Source organism: Zea mays, chromosome 2 (genome assembly GCF_902167145.1).
Source record: "Zea mays cultivar B73 chromosome 2, Zm-B73-REFERENCE-NAM-5.0, whole genome shotgun sequence".
NCBI classification, from domain to species: Eukaryota; Viridiplantae; Streptophyta; class Magnoliopsida; order Poales; family Poaceae; genus Zea; species Zea mays.
The window spans coordinates 46,862,252-46,877,460 of record NC_050097.1 but is presented as its reverse complement, the minus strand read 5'-3'; the positions used below and the strand labels follow the sequence as shown (position 1 = coordinate 46,877,460).

The following is a 15,209-nucleotide window of genomic DNA, read 5'->3' as shown; positions in this document are numbered from 1 at the left end:
ATGCCTCAGGATAACGAGGGTTACATTTTGTACCCTGCCGGTTATCCCGAGAGCAAAATTAGGAGAACTCATTCTAGGAAGTCTCACTCTGGCCCTAACCATGCTTTTATGTATAAGGGTGAGACATCTAGCTCTAGGCAACCAACCCATGCCAAGTTGCCTAGAAAGAAAACTCCTATTGCATCAAATGATCATAGCATTTCATTTAAGACTTTTGATGCATCTTATGTTTTGACTAACAAATCCGGCAAAATAGTTGCCAAGTTTGTTGGGGGCAAACACAAGGGCTCCAAGACTTGTGTTTGGATACCCAAAGTTCTTGTTTCTAATGTCAAAGGACCCAAAACCGTTTGGGTACCTAAAGTCAAGAACTAAAATTGTTTTGTAGGTTTATGCATCCGGGGGCTCAAGTTGGATACTCGACAGCGGGTGCACAAACCACATGACAGGGGAGAAAAAGATGTTCTCCTCTTATGAGAAAAACCAAGATCCCCAACGAGCTATCACATTTGGGGATGGAAACCAAGGGTTGGTCAAAGGATTGGGTAAAATTGCTATATCACCTGACCATACTATTTCCAATATTTTTCTTGTAGATTCTTTAGATTACAATTTGCTTTCCGTATCCCAATTATGTCAAATAGGCTACAACTGTCTATTTACTGATGTAGGTGTTACTGTCTTTAGAAGAAGTGATGATTCAATAGCATTTAAGGGAGTGTTAGAGGGTCAGCTATACTTGGTAGATTTTGATAGAGCTGAACTCGACACTTGCTTGGTTGCTAAGACTAACTTGGGTTGGCTCTGGCACCGCCGACTAGCCCATGTTGGAATGAAGAATCTTCATAAGCTTCTAAAGGGAGAACACATTTTAGGACTAACCAATGTTTATTTTGAGAAAGACAGGATTTGTAGCGCATGCCAAGCCGGGAAGCAAGTTGGCACTCATCATCCACACAAGAACATCATGACTAGTGACAGGCCACTGGAGCTCCTACACATGGACCTATTCGGCCCGATAGCTTACATAAGCATCGGCGGGAGTAAGTACTGTCTAGTTATTGTGGATGATTATTCTCGCTTCACTTGGGTGTTCTTTTTGCAGGAAAAATCCCATACCCAAGAGACCTTAAAGGGATTCTTGAGACGGGCTCAAAATGAGTTCGACTTAAGGATCAAGAAAATTCGAAGCGACAATGGGACGGAGTTCAAGAACTCACAAATAGAAGACTTTCTTGAGGAAGAGGGCATCAAGCATGAGTTTTCTTCTCCTTACACTCCACAACAAAATGGTGTAGTGGAGAGGAAGAATCGAACTCTATTGGACATGGCAAGAACCATGCTTGATGAGTACAAGACACCGGATCGGTTTTGGGCCGAGGCGGTGAACACCGCCTGCTACGCCATCAACCGGTTATATCTTCACTGAATCCTCAAGAAGACATCCTATGAACTCCTCACTGGTAAAAAGCCCAGTATTTCATATTTTAGAGTTTTTGGTAGCAAATGCTTTATTCTTGTTAAGAGAGGTAGAAAATCTAAATTTGCTCCTAAAACTGTAGAAGGCTTTTTACTAGGATATGACTCAAACACAAGGGCATATAGAGTCTTTAACAAGTCCTCAGGACTAGTTGAAGTTTCTTGTGACGTTGTGTTTGATGAAACTAATGGCTCTCAAGTAGAGCAAGATGATCTTGATGAGATAGGTGAAGAACAGGCTCCGTGCATCGCGCTAAAGAACATGTCCATTGGGGATGTGTGTCCTAAGGAACCCGAAGAGCCTCCACATGCACAAGATCAACCATCCTCCTCCATGCAAGCATCTCCACCAACCCAAAATGAGGACGAGGCTCAAGTTGATGAAGGAGAAGACCAAAGAGATGAGCCCCCTCAAGATGACGGCAACGATCAAGGGGGAGATGCAAATGATCAAGACAAGGAGGATGAACAACCAAGGCCGCCACACCCAAGAGTCCACCAAGCAATCCAACGAGATCACCCCGTCGATACCATCCTCGGCGACATTCATAAGGGGGTAACTACTCGATCTCGGGTTGCACATTTTTGTGAGCATTACTCTTTTGTTTCCTCTATTGAGCCACACAGGGTAGAGGAAGCACTGCAAGATTCGGATTGGGTGATGGCGATGCAAGAGGAGCTCAACAATTTCACGAGGAACGAGGTATGGCATTTAGTTCCACGTCCTAACCAAAATGTTGTAGGAACCAAGTGGGTCTTCCGCAACAAGCAAGATGAGCATGGTGTGGTGACAAGGAACAAAGCTCGACTTGTGGCCAAGGGATACTCCCAAGTCGAAGGTTTGGATTTCGGTGAAACTTATGCACCCGTAGCTAGGCTTGAGTCAATTCGTATATTATTGGCCTATGCTACTTACCATGGCTTCAAGCTCTACCCAATGGACGTGAAGAGTGCCTTCCTCAATGGACCAATCAAGGAGGAGGTCTATGTTGAGCAACCTCCCGGCTTTGAAGATAGTGAGTACCCTAACCATGTCTATAGGCTCTCTAAGGCGCTTTATGGGCTCAAGCAAGCCCCAAGAGCATGGTATGAATGCCTTAGAGATTTCCTTATTGCTAATGGCTTCAAAGTCGGCAAAGCCGATCCTACTTTATTCACTAAGACTCTTGACAATGATTTGTTTATATGCCAAATTTATGTTGATGATATCATATTTGGGTCTACTAACGAATCTACATGTGAAGAATTTAGTAGGATCATGACACAAAAAATCGAGATGTCGATGATGGGGGAGTTGAAGTATTTTCTAGGATTTCAAGTCAAGCAACTCCAAGAGGGCACCTTCATTTGTCAAACGAAGTACACTCAAGACATTCTAACCAAGTTTGGAATGAAGGATGCCAAGCCCATCAAGACACCCATGGGAACCAATGGGCATCTCGACCTCGACACGGGAGGTAAATCCGTCGATCAAAAGGTATACCGGTCGATGATTGGTTCATTGCTTTATTTATGTGCATCTCGACCGGACATTATGATTTCCGTATGCATGTGTGCAAGATTCCAAGCCGACCCTAAGGAATCACACCTTACGGCCGTAAAACGAATCTTGACATATTTGGCCTATACACCTAAGTTTGGGCTTTGGTACCCTCGGGGATCCACATTTAATTTGATTGGTTATTCGGATGCCGATTGGGCGGGGTGTAAGATTAATAGAAAGAGCACATCGGGGACTTGCCAGTTCTTGGGAAGATCCTTGGTGTCTTGGGCTTCAAAGAAGCAAAATTCGGTCGCTCTTTCTACTGCCGAAGCCGAGTATATTGCCGCAGGCCATTGTTGCGCGCAATTGCTTTGGATGAGGCAAACCCTGCGGGACTATGGTTACAAATTAACCAAAGTTCCTCTTCTATGTGATAATGAGAGTGCAATCTGCATGGCGGATAATCCCGTTGAGCATAGCCGCACTAAACACATAGCCATTCGGTATCATTTTCTTAGGGATCACCAACAAAAGGGGGATATCGAAATTTCATACATTAACACTAAAGATCAATTAGCCGATATCTTTACCAAGCCACTTGATGAACAATCTTTTACCAAACTTAGGCATGAGCTCAATATTCTTGATTCCAGGAACTTCTTTTGCTAAACTTGCACACATAGCTCATAAGTATACCTTTGATCATGTCTCTTTGATATATGCTATGACTAATGTGTTTTCAAGGGTATGTCAAACCAAGTCATAGGTATATTGAAAGGGAATTGGAGTCTTCGGCGAAGACAAAGGCTTCCACTCCACTCTACTACTCATCCTTCGCCGTCACTCCGAGCTTCTCTCCAACTTTGGTATAATCTTCACTCATTTATTTTATGACCAAAGGAGAAGAAAGTACTTCGGAGGGCTCTAATGACTCCGTTTTTGGCGATTCATGCCAAAGGGGGAGAAAGTATTAGCCCAAAGCAAAAGGACCGCACCATCACCTAATTTTAAAATATAATTTTCAATTGTCAATTTGGTATCTTAATATGTTCAAAAAGGGGAGAAAGTAGTATTTCAAAATTGATTCATCAAAACCCTCTTGAACACTAAGAGGAGGATTTCATTTAGGGGGAGTTTTGTTTGGTCAAAGGAAAAGCATTTGAAACAGGGGGAGAAAAATTCAAAACTTGAAAATGCTTTGCAAACTCTTATTCATTTACCTTTGACTATTTGCAAAAGAACTTTGAAAAAAAATTACAAAAGATTTTGCAAAAACAAAACATGTGGTGCAAGCGTGGTCCAAAATGTTACAAATAAATAAACAATCCATGCATATCTTGTAAGTATTTATATTGGCTCAATTCCAAGCAACCTTTGCACTTATATTATGCAAACTAGTTCAATTATGCACTTCTATATTTGCTTTGGTTTGTGTTGACATCAAACACCAAAAAGGGGGAGATTGAAAGGGAATTAGGCTTACACCTAGTTCCTATATAATTTTGGTGGTTGAATTGCCCAACACAAATCTTTGGACTAACTAGTTTATTCTAGTGTATAAGTTATACAGGTGCAAAAGGTTCACACTTAGCCAATAAAAAGACCAAGTATTGAGTTCAACAAAAGAGCAAAGGAGCAACCGAAGGCTCCTCTGGTCTGGCGCACCGGACTGTCCGGTGTGCCACCGGACAGTGTCCGGTGCACCAGAGGACTCCAACTCCAACTCGTCACCTTCGGGAAAATCCAGAACCGGCGCGCTATAATTCACCGGACTGTCCGGTGTACACCGGACAGTGTCCGGTGCTCCAACGAAGACGCTGCTCCGGAACTCGCCAGCCTCGGGATTTCACGAAGGCTGCTCCGCTATAATTCACCGGACATGTCCGGTGTGCACCGGACTGTCCGGTGCATCCTCGGAGCAACGGCTACTTCGCGCCAACGGCTACCTGCAACGCATTAAATGCGCGCGCAGCGCGCGAAGAAGGCAGGCGCGCCCATACCGGCGCACCGGACACTGAACAGTTCATGTCCGGTGCGCCACCGGACATCGAGGCGGGCCCAGAAGTCAGAACTCCAACGGTCAGATTCCAACGGCACTTGTGACGTGGCTGGGGCACCGGACATGTCCGGTGTGCACCGGACTGTCCGGTGCGCCATCGAACAGACAGCCTCCACCAACGGTCAAGTTTGGTGGTTGGGGCTATAAATACCCCAACCACCCCACCATTCATTGTATCCAAGTTTTCCACTTCCCAACTACTTACAAGAGCTCTAGCATTCAATTCTAGACACACCAAAGAGATCAAATCCTCTCCAAATTCCACACAACGCCCTAGTGAGTAGAGAGAGAGATTTGATTGTGTTCTTTCGAGCTCTCGCGCTTGGATTGCTTTCTTCTTTCTTGATTCTTTCTTGCGATCAAAACTCACTTGTAATTGAGGCAAGAGACACCAATCTTGTGGTGGTCCTTGTGGGAACTTTGTGTTCCAAGTGATTGAGAAGAGAAAGCTCACTCGGTCCGAGGGACCGTTTGAGAGAGGGTAAGGGTTGAAAGAGACCCGGCCTTTGTGGCCTCCTCAACGGGGAGTAGGTTTGAGAGAACCGAACCTCGGTAAAACAAATCCGCGTGTCTCACTTCATTATTCGCTTGCGATTTGTTTTACGCCCTCTCTCGTGGACTCTATTATATTTCTAACGCTAACCCAGCTTGTAGTTGTGATTATTTTTGGAAATTTCAGTTTCGCCCTATTCACCCCCCCTCTAGGCGACTTTCAACTTGTGTAGGGTTAAGAAATACGAGGGATCTAAGAATAACCTTGACCATCTCATGGTCATCCCATTTTTCTCTCCCGAGGTTGCACACTTGGTTCACCAAGGTCTTCAAGCGGTTGTACATAGCTTGTGGATCCTCCCCTTGGTGAAGCATGAAGCGACCGAGCTCCCCCTCGATCGTTTCCCGCTTGGTGATCTTTGTCACCTCGTCTCCTTCGTGCGCGGTCTTGGGTATGTCCCAAATTTCCTTCGCACTCTTTAACCCTTGCACCTTATTATACTCCTCTCGACTTAGAGAGGCGAGGAGTATAGTAGTGGCTTGGGAGTTAAAGTGGTGAATTTGGGCCACCTCGTCCTCATCATAATCCTCATCCCCTACGGATGGTACCTGTGCTCCAAACTCAACAACATTCCATATACTTTTGTGGAGTGAGGTTAGATGAAATTTCATTAAATCACTCCACCTAGCATAATCTTCACCGTCAAAGGTTGGCGGTTTGCCTAATGGAACGGAAAGTAATGGAGTATGTCTAGAAGTACGAGGATAATGTAAGGGGATCTTACTAAACTTCTTACGCTCATGGCGCTTCGAAGTTATGGAGGGCACGTCGGAGCCGGAGGTAGAAGGTGATGAAGTGTCGGTCTCGTAGTAGACCACCTTCCTCATCTTCTTTATTTTGTCGCCACTCCGATGCAACTTGTGGGAAGAAGTCTTCTTTTCTTTCTTTTTCTCCTTCATCTTCTCCTTGTTGCGGGACTCTTCCGATGAAGCCTTCCCGTGGCTTGTAGCAGGCTTGTCGCCGGTCTCCATCTCCCTCTTGGCGAGTTCTCCCGACATCACTTCGAGCGGTTAGGCTCTAATGAAGCACCGGCCTCTGATACCAATTGATAGTCGCCTAGAGGGGGGTGAATAGGGCGAAACTGAAATTCTCAAAAATAATCACAACTACAAGCCGGGTTAGCGTTAGAAATATAAACGAGTCCGCGAGAGGGCGTAAAAACAAATCGCAAGCGAGTAAAGCAGTGAGACACAAGGATTTGTTTTACCGAGGTTCGGTTCTCGCAAACCTACTCCCCGTTGAGGTGGTCACAAAGACCGGGTCTCTTTCAACCCTTTGCCTCTCTCAAACGGTCCCTTGGACCGAGTGAGCTTTCTCTTCTCAATCACTTGGAACACAAAGTTCCTACAAGGACCACCACAAGATTGGTGTCTCTTGCCTCAATTACAAGTGAGTTTGATCGCAATAAGGAATCAAGAAAGAAGAAAGCAATCCAAGCGCAAGAGCTCGAAAGAACACAAGCAAATCTCTCTCACTAGTCACTAAAGCTTTGTGTGGAATTTGGGAGAGGATTTGATCTCTTGAGTGTGTCTAGAATTGAATGCCTAGCTCTTGTAAGTGGTTGGAAGTATGAAAACTTGGATGCAATGAATGGTGGGTGGTTGGGGGTATTTATAGCCCCAACCACCAAACTAGCCGTTTGGTGGGGCTGACTGTCGTATGGTGCACCGGACAGTCTGGTGCACACCGGACATGTCCGGTGCGCCAGCCACGTCACCAAAGCCGTTGGGTTCCGACCGTTGGAGCTCTGTCTTCTGGGCCCGCCTGGATGTCCGGTGGCACACCAGACATGTACTGTAGAGTGTCCGGTGCGCCAGTATGGGCGTGCCTGACTTCTGCGCCCGCTGGCGCGCATTCAATGCGCTGCAGGTAGTCGTTGGCGCCGAAATATCCGTTGCTCTGTTGTCACACCGGACAGTCTGGTGCACACCGGACATGTCCGGTGAATTATAGTGGACTAGCCGTTGCGAATTCCCGAAGCTGGCGAGTTCCTGAAGCGCTGTTCCTTGGAGCACCGGACAATGTCCGGTGTACACCGGACAGTCCCGTGAATTATAGCGGAGCGCCTCTGGATTTTTCCGAAGGTGACGAGTTTGAGTTGGAGTCCTCTGGTGCACCGGACAGTCCGGTGCGCCAGACCAGAGGTGCCTTCGGTTGACCCTTTGCTCTTTTGTTGAACCCAATACTTGATCTTTTTATTGGCTAAGTGTGAACCTTTGGCACCTGTATAACTTATACACTAGAGCAAACTAGTTAGTCCAATTTATTTGTGTTGGGCAATTCAACCACCAAAAACAATTAGGAAATAGGTGTAAGCCTAATTCCCTTTCAGAGGTCGAGGTCGAGTCTGTCTTCCGTGGTCGAGGCTGAGTCCGAGCCCTAGGGTCTGGCGAGGCGAAGTCCGTCTTCTGAGGTCGAGGTTGAGTCCGAGCCCTGGGTCGGGCGAGGCGGAGACCGTCTTCCGAGGCCGAGGCTGTGTCCGAGCCCTGGGGTCAGGCGAGGCGGAGTCCGTCGTCCAGCGTCGAGGTTGAGCCCGAGCCCTAGGTCGGGCGAGGCGGAGACCGTCTTCCGAGGCCGAGGCTGTGTCCGAGCCCTGGGGTCGGGCGAGGCGGAGTCCATCGTCCAGCGTCGAGGTTGAGCCCGAGCCCTGGGGTCGGGCGAGGCAGAGCTTCCTATGGCGCCCGAGGCTGGACTTAACTGCTGTCAGCCTCACTCTGTCGAGTGGCACAGCAGTCGGAGCAACGCAGGCGGCGCTGTTTTCTTGTCAGGTCGGTCAATGGAGCGGCGAAGTGATTGCGGTCACTTCGGCTCTGTCGACTGAAGGGCGCGCGTCAGGATAAGGTGTCAGGCGATCCTTGCATTAAATGCTCCTGCGATACGGTCGGTTGGCGTGGCGATCTGGCCAAGGTTGCTTCTCTGCGAAGACTGGGCCTCGGGCGAGCCGAAGGTGTGTCCGTTGCTTGAGGGGGCCCTCGGGCGAGACGTGAATCCTCCGGGGTCGGCTGCCTTTGCCCGAGGCTGGGCTCGGGCGAGGCGAGATCGTGTCCCTTGAGTGGACTGAGCCTTGACCTTAATCGCGCCCATTAGGCCTTTGCAGCTTTGTGCTGATGGGGGTTACCAGCTGAGATTAAGAGTCTTGGGGGTACCCCTAATTATGGTCCCAGACAATTTGTTTTCCCTCTCTTTTCGACTTGAATTAAATTCTAACGCTAACCCCGGCTTGTAGTGTGTGTTTAAAGTTGTAAATTTCAGATTACGTCTATTCACCCCCCCTCTAGGCGACTTTCAGGTACAAGATCATCGAAATCGGAGTTTGGAGCTAAAAGTTATGGCCAAAATACGACAAGCAAGCATGGGTTGTCCGGTGCACACCGGGTCGTCCAGTGTGCCATGTCCGGTGAGCCATCTTCGAAAGCTCCAGCGGCTACCTTTAACGGCTAGTACACGTGGCATGTCTGGTGCACCACCGGACGGTCCGGTGCGCCACAGAAAGCTGAAGAACTGCTTTCCAATGGCTATATTTGAGTTGGGGCGTATATATACTTCACCCAACCGGCCATTTGGAGGTGTGGGAGCCCAAGAGACATACCAAGGCATATAGTTCACATTTCCAAGAGCTCATACACCCAAGTGTTTAATAGAATCACTCTGTGATTAGCATAGGTGCTTTGCGAAGTGCTTTGGTTAGTTACACCGCTCTAGCGCTTGCTCTAGGTGAATCCTAGTTAGTTGAGTGAGTTTAGATAAACCACACAACCCCTCGGCTCTTGCTCGAGCCGTTGTAATTGTACCGAGTGGGGCAAGAGTCTTGCGAGACCGTGACAACCACGTTTGTGTCACGGCCGCCACCATGTACCAGAGGGAACGAGGCCCGCGGCGTTTTCGGTCGGAAGCTCGATAGTGGAGACGGCGGGGAGCATCCGAGAGGAGTCGAAAGCGGAGCACCACTTGCGCGTGGAGAAGGCCCGCGACTCTCTACATAGTTACTCGACCGAGGTGTTTGGCCCTCGCGTGGGCTTTCCTTTGTGTAGGGGCACCAATAAGGATTAGTCGGGACCTTGCGTGGTTCCGGATACCTCGGTAAAAATACCGACGCCATCCACGAGAGTTTGCATCTCTACCTTGCTCTTTAAACTTCCGCATTTATATTAAGCATTTAAGTTTCAATCTTGTCTTTATACTTATATAGTGTAGATTGAAACTTAGCCCTTGCGGGAGAGATAGTAACACTTAGACAAAATCTAGTTTGCACATTTTTGTTTGATTATTGGCATAGGTTTTGCTCTAGGGATTTATCTGTGGCCTAGTTTAGTGAAAGTTTTAGAAGTCCTAATTCACCCCTCCCTTGTTGGCGTCACATGTTTCCTTCAAACTAAACCCTAAACCTAAAATACTCGAAATCTAAATTTTATTCGAGAATTTGGAGTAGCAATTTATAAAACCTGGACTTATTTTATGTAATTCAGTTAGCACCCTCCGGTTCCCCGAATATCCAAATTACCCAAACTCTCCAAGACTCATGTCATTGTCTATTCTCGATTTGTGTATCTATAAATTATTGATAAGTGTGCATGGTGAAATTAAGTTATAAACGTGTAATTATAGATTGCATTTGTGTTTTATATACATATATATCATTGTCTTCCTTATGTTTTTATACTGATTTGGTGGTTTGGTAGGATACAAGGATTATCTAAACTCGAACCCAAAATTTTGGGTAACGTAAAACTAGCTACAATTTCAAGTGCCGTTTCTCAAAACCCCAAATTTTATATTACCCAAATTACACAACCAGATTGATCACGTTAATTAATTTGAAGTGAAGTGATGTCATTAAAGGCAACTGTCACGAAATATATGCAAAAATATGTAAGCGAGAGCGTGTAAAGCACTTTACACTGTACTTTTTATATAGTGTTGTTTGAAATAGAGTGTAATATAGGTAGTGGGATAGACAGGCAGAGATAGCCTTAGTCTAACTAACAATCATGTCTGTTCAGCCAGCTGTTCTCTAGACAAAGCAATGTCATGATATATAAATGTTTACTATGCCTAGCACATTTATTTATCAACATCATAATGAATCATAATAAATACATACATATAAACTACATTTATAAAATACTTAGTCAAAAACAAATTATTTTTTGGGATAGGTACTACGGTATTTTCATCGGCTACATTTTGCACTAGAGATTTGTTTGATCAGACCGATCGCGCCATATAATAAGATCACCAAGAATTGAATACTCCCTCCGTTTCTTTTTATTTGTCGCTCGAATTTTGTACTATCCAGCGACAAATAAAAAGAAACGGAGGGAGTACTAACTTAACAGTTGAGTGTTATAAGCTGATAGTCAAAACATTTCGCAGTCAAAATTTGTTCGAAGATAAGATCACCAAAACTTAAGTACTGTCTGAACAGTTGAATGCGCCATAAGCTGATAGTAAAAAAAATTAGGTATACTTATTCATTATTTGTTGTGCTAGTTCTCTAGGTAAACCATGTCATCATGCATGACTGTTTCCTTATGCTTTATCTTTACTCAACCACTGTTTTCTGAATGTATCTGGTACAACAAAGACAATTGGCATAACCAGACAACCAAGACACATGTATTAAGGTGCAAAGACCTTTTTAAAAACATCGTTTTTAAAGAAACTCTCCGAACAAGGCGATATATCGTAAAATCTGACGGATATAAGCTATCCCATATTCTTTTGGATAAGTCATCCATATTCCAATACGATATAAGAACTATAATATCCGAATATGATGTGGATATCCAAATAAAATATCCAATCGAATACTTAACCTCTAAAGATGCACGGATAATATCACACCTCTCTAATATTTTTTTAAAAATATCCTCCCGCCTCCATTCTTTCGGTTCATGCTCAAATTGATCGGCTGGCTGAATAGCTGTTCGAACTGCGATCGAGACAAAGCAAGCCACAACCAACAGCAGTGTGCCACTTTGTGGTCAACAGTTCAATTGTGCTAAGGCTGGCTCCAATAAAACCCTATAAAGGGTGCTATACCCTAAATTTAGATAAAAGGACATCCTCTTGCTGTGTACTATTTGAATACTTTAAACAACCGGTTTAATAAAACTAAAATATGTACAATACATTTGAGATTATGACAAATACAAATGTACAAAAATTTAAAAATTAAAAATGTCTTTAATATAGGTATTTACATATAGAGGACGTGATTTAGAGGACGTTGTTGGAGAGAAAGTAGATATATGAGATAGAATCTTTTAGAGAATTCTGTAAAAGACGGATACTGGAGACAGTCCTCGCTCAAATCTTGCTATGTTTCCATTTCAAATATCCTTCGGTCCCAATCAATAATACGTTTAATTTTTTTTTGCCATGTTTGACCGATACGAGCTTGCTGTGTACAACTTTCAAGCGTTCTATTTGTATACAAAAGAGCTGACAAGGCCTGTGTATACAAGCTCTCAAGTCGTGCTAAACCAGAATCTTTGCCCGATTGAATTCACTAAACTAACATCCATTTGTATACAGTACTCTTAATGATTCCCAAAATTGAATTTAGTTTGTCCCTGAAACGAAGAAATTTACTCCCAAAACTAAAGATAATTTATTAAAACCTGAGTGCCAAACTGCCAAGATTTTAGACGTTTATTCTACTTACAAAATTTTGAGTAAACAATAATTAACCAAGATTCCTGGAAATCGACAGATGGGTGCCAAGATCTTGCCAGGTGATCTAGTTAATTTATTCACAAACTGTCGGGAAGTCGAATGCACAAGCCATAAGAATAGATGGAAGTGCCAGAATCTTTGCCCAATTGTTCTAGGCAACGTACAGCGCTGAAGACGCTACTGAAACAAGCGCAACAGAGACTCTAATTTATTGCCGAGTTAATTCACTTTCGTTTACTCATTGAATATGTAGACTATCTGGGTCAAATCAAAATCACAAATATTTCTTTTAGTGCAGAAGACACTGTTCGGAAGGGCAAAAAAACACAAGTCTCTTGAAATATTTGTATTGAACGATAGAATAGAAGAGGGATCTTGCGGATCAAATAACTGTAAGGGCGAGTAGAATGCACAAGACATACAGAGAGACGTCCCGTGCCAGAATCTGCGCCCAATCACTCTCGGCAACGTACAGCGCTGAAAACGCTATTGGAAGAAGCGCATCAGAGACTCTAATTTATTGCCTCGGGAAAAAATTAATTCAGAAAACAAAGAAACAGAAAATGGAAGAAAACAAATAAACAAAAACAGGATTAGAGCCAGATGGCATCGGACTCACGGAAGCTTTGTGCAATCAACATAGCGTATGATTGTTCAGAGTTTGATGGTATATATGAGCAAATCATCATCGTCCAACGCAGAACAAAAGCTCCAAATATTGAAACGAGAAGAAAGAGAGAACATAAGGGTCGAAAGAGAAATCTGTACACGGAGAAGAAACAACATGGCGGCGGCGGTGGAGCGTGGCAGTGTCAAGTCATTGGGCGCCCGTTATATAGCGGCCACATGAGCGAGCGGACGAGGAGGGCTTCAAGCCCTAGCGATACTGAATTTACATTTTTGCCCTCATGGCATGCCAATGTCGACTGGCCCGTGATCGTGAAATTTGGGCCTCCGTGCCTTGTGGGCGCAAGGCACTTCTAGATTGCGTTTCAAGTTCAGACGGCCCACTAAAACAAGGTCCAGTTCCTTTTGCGCCAACCTATCCTATCGTGGCATCACCTATCTACCTAAACCTTCACTATCGCATGTTTTTTTTTCATTTTTAGGAGAAACCTGTTGAGAACTACGTTACCACGGATCATCAGATCCGCTCCCTTCCCTTCCGTCAACAGTAGAGGCGCAAGAAGATGTAGAGAACCTGTCTCAATTCCCATAAGCACGACAGAGGAAACACACGAGACACATGATATAGGGTTGGGCCTCTGGCCTCTTTCTGATCTCTGTATTATGAGGGGGTGTACAAGTTCCTTATATAGAGATGTGAGACCCCTCAGAGGCAAAGCAGGTATTTGCCCACATAACCCTAACTAGGGTTACTTAACACTCCCCTTTGGGCGAATACCGCGACCAACACATGCCTCGTTAAAACTCCGAAAAACCCAGTGGGAAAAATATGGAGAAAGAGTGCATGGTGATATAAATTGCATTTGCACTTTGTTGCCTCGTTAAAAACCTCATGTGAGAAACTTCGAGAAAACTCACCAAGGGAAAAAGAGTACAACAGCTGTCATCGGGACAGATTTCGATCCTCTGGGATCAAGATTCTATCGAATCTTCTACAAGGGCTAACTTTAGAAATGTGCTCCCCCTGATCCTTGCAAATCCGTATCAATAAGGCAAAACATCTTTTTCTGGAAGTATATGCACATAAAGATTTAGCAAACGGATTGCATATCATTGCAAGGACTATTTCAGGAACTTTACCTCTACTCACTTCTAGGATATACGAGGTAAGTGCACGTATCAATATAAATAAGCCGCTTTGACTGATGGTGTTCGATCGACTAGATCTATATATTTGATAGAAAGTTCCATAAAGGTTCACATATTGATCATCAAACTCACGCCTTCAGGGCATAGAATATGACATTTATTGTCTCACGATTGTGATCAATATAAACATTCGCTCCCCCTGACGATGACATCTGTCAAAGTCGTTAGCCATCATAACTCAAGCATATTCTTAAAGATATACGTCTCATTGTTCATCTGGAGTAACGAGAATCGATGAGGTTGGGGTGCTATCATTTTCTATCTTACACCACAATTTATACATAGTTGTGCAAAGCAAATAACATGTCCTTCAATAGGACTTAGGGGATAATATAGTTGCAATAGTACATATTCTAAATATGACACATCGCTCCAGGCGTTCATCCTTTGCAACATCTATGATGGTGTAACAAAAGTCCATCAAAGATCGTAATCCATCAAGGATTTTTCATCGATCAGATATATTGTTATAGTCTGTCATTCTGGCACAATGGGGATATTTTGCCAGTAACACCTAAACCTTATAGGTTTCTGCCATCGTGTCTTTAGAGGATACCGTAATTCCACATCTAGTGGAAAATACCATGAGTAAAGATTGTGAAATGCACATGTGCTTATTTGGTGAACTTCAAGTCCTTTGGTACCTCATCTTATACCTTTTCGGGTCTGTATGGGTCTTTATCCCTTTATAGGGATTATCAAACTTTGATGTTTAACACAGACTTTATTTCTTCTGGAAAGGTTCCATCAAGGAACTATAATCTCATCTAGGAGATATTCTCTCTATATAGGAGAGTGCTCATTCGTCAGGAATGTATTATTCGGTATGAGATTTATATGTTGCATATAATTCAAATATATGAGTCCTCCTAGGATCTCATGACGGATCTTCAGAATCCTATTAACTGCATATTATAATTCATGCCATTTGCCAGATATATTACATAGCGGAACAGTGTTTATTCAACACATATGTGGGATAGGTCTCTCACAAGACCACTTGAACCATCGCATTCACCACACATTATTTCAATAGTGCCCATAATGTCTGAACTTCAAGCTCGCGACTTTCACTTTGCGATTCTTGGTTCAACCTCGATTGCATTTATCAATGACCCGAT

General features: G+C 44.2%; 1 long non-coding RNA gene across 1 annotated transcript; it reads right to left on the bottom strand.

The window, feature by feature from the left end:
- Positions 1-10,925: 10,925 nt before the first annotated feature.
- Positions 10,926-13,051, bottom strand: LOC103646388 (uncharacterized). Its single transcript, XR_562170.2, has 2 exons — positions 12,872-13,051; positions 10,926-12,738 (listed from the first exon to the last, which is right to left on the bottom strand). It is a non-coding gene; the product is annotated as an uncharacterized lncRNA (long non-coding RNA).
- Between the last annotated feature and the right edge of the window lie 2,158 nt (positions 13,052-15,209).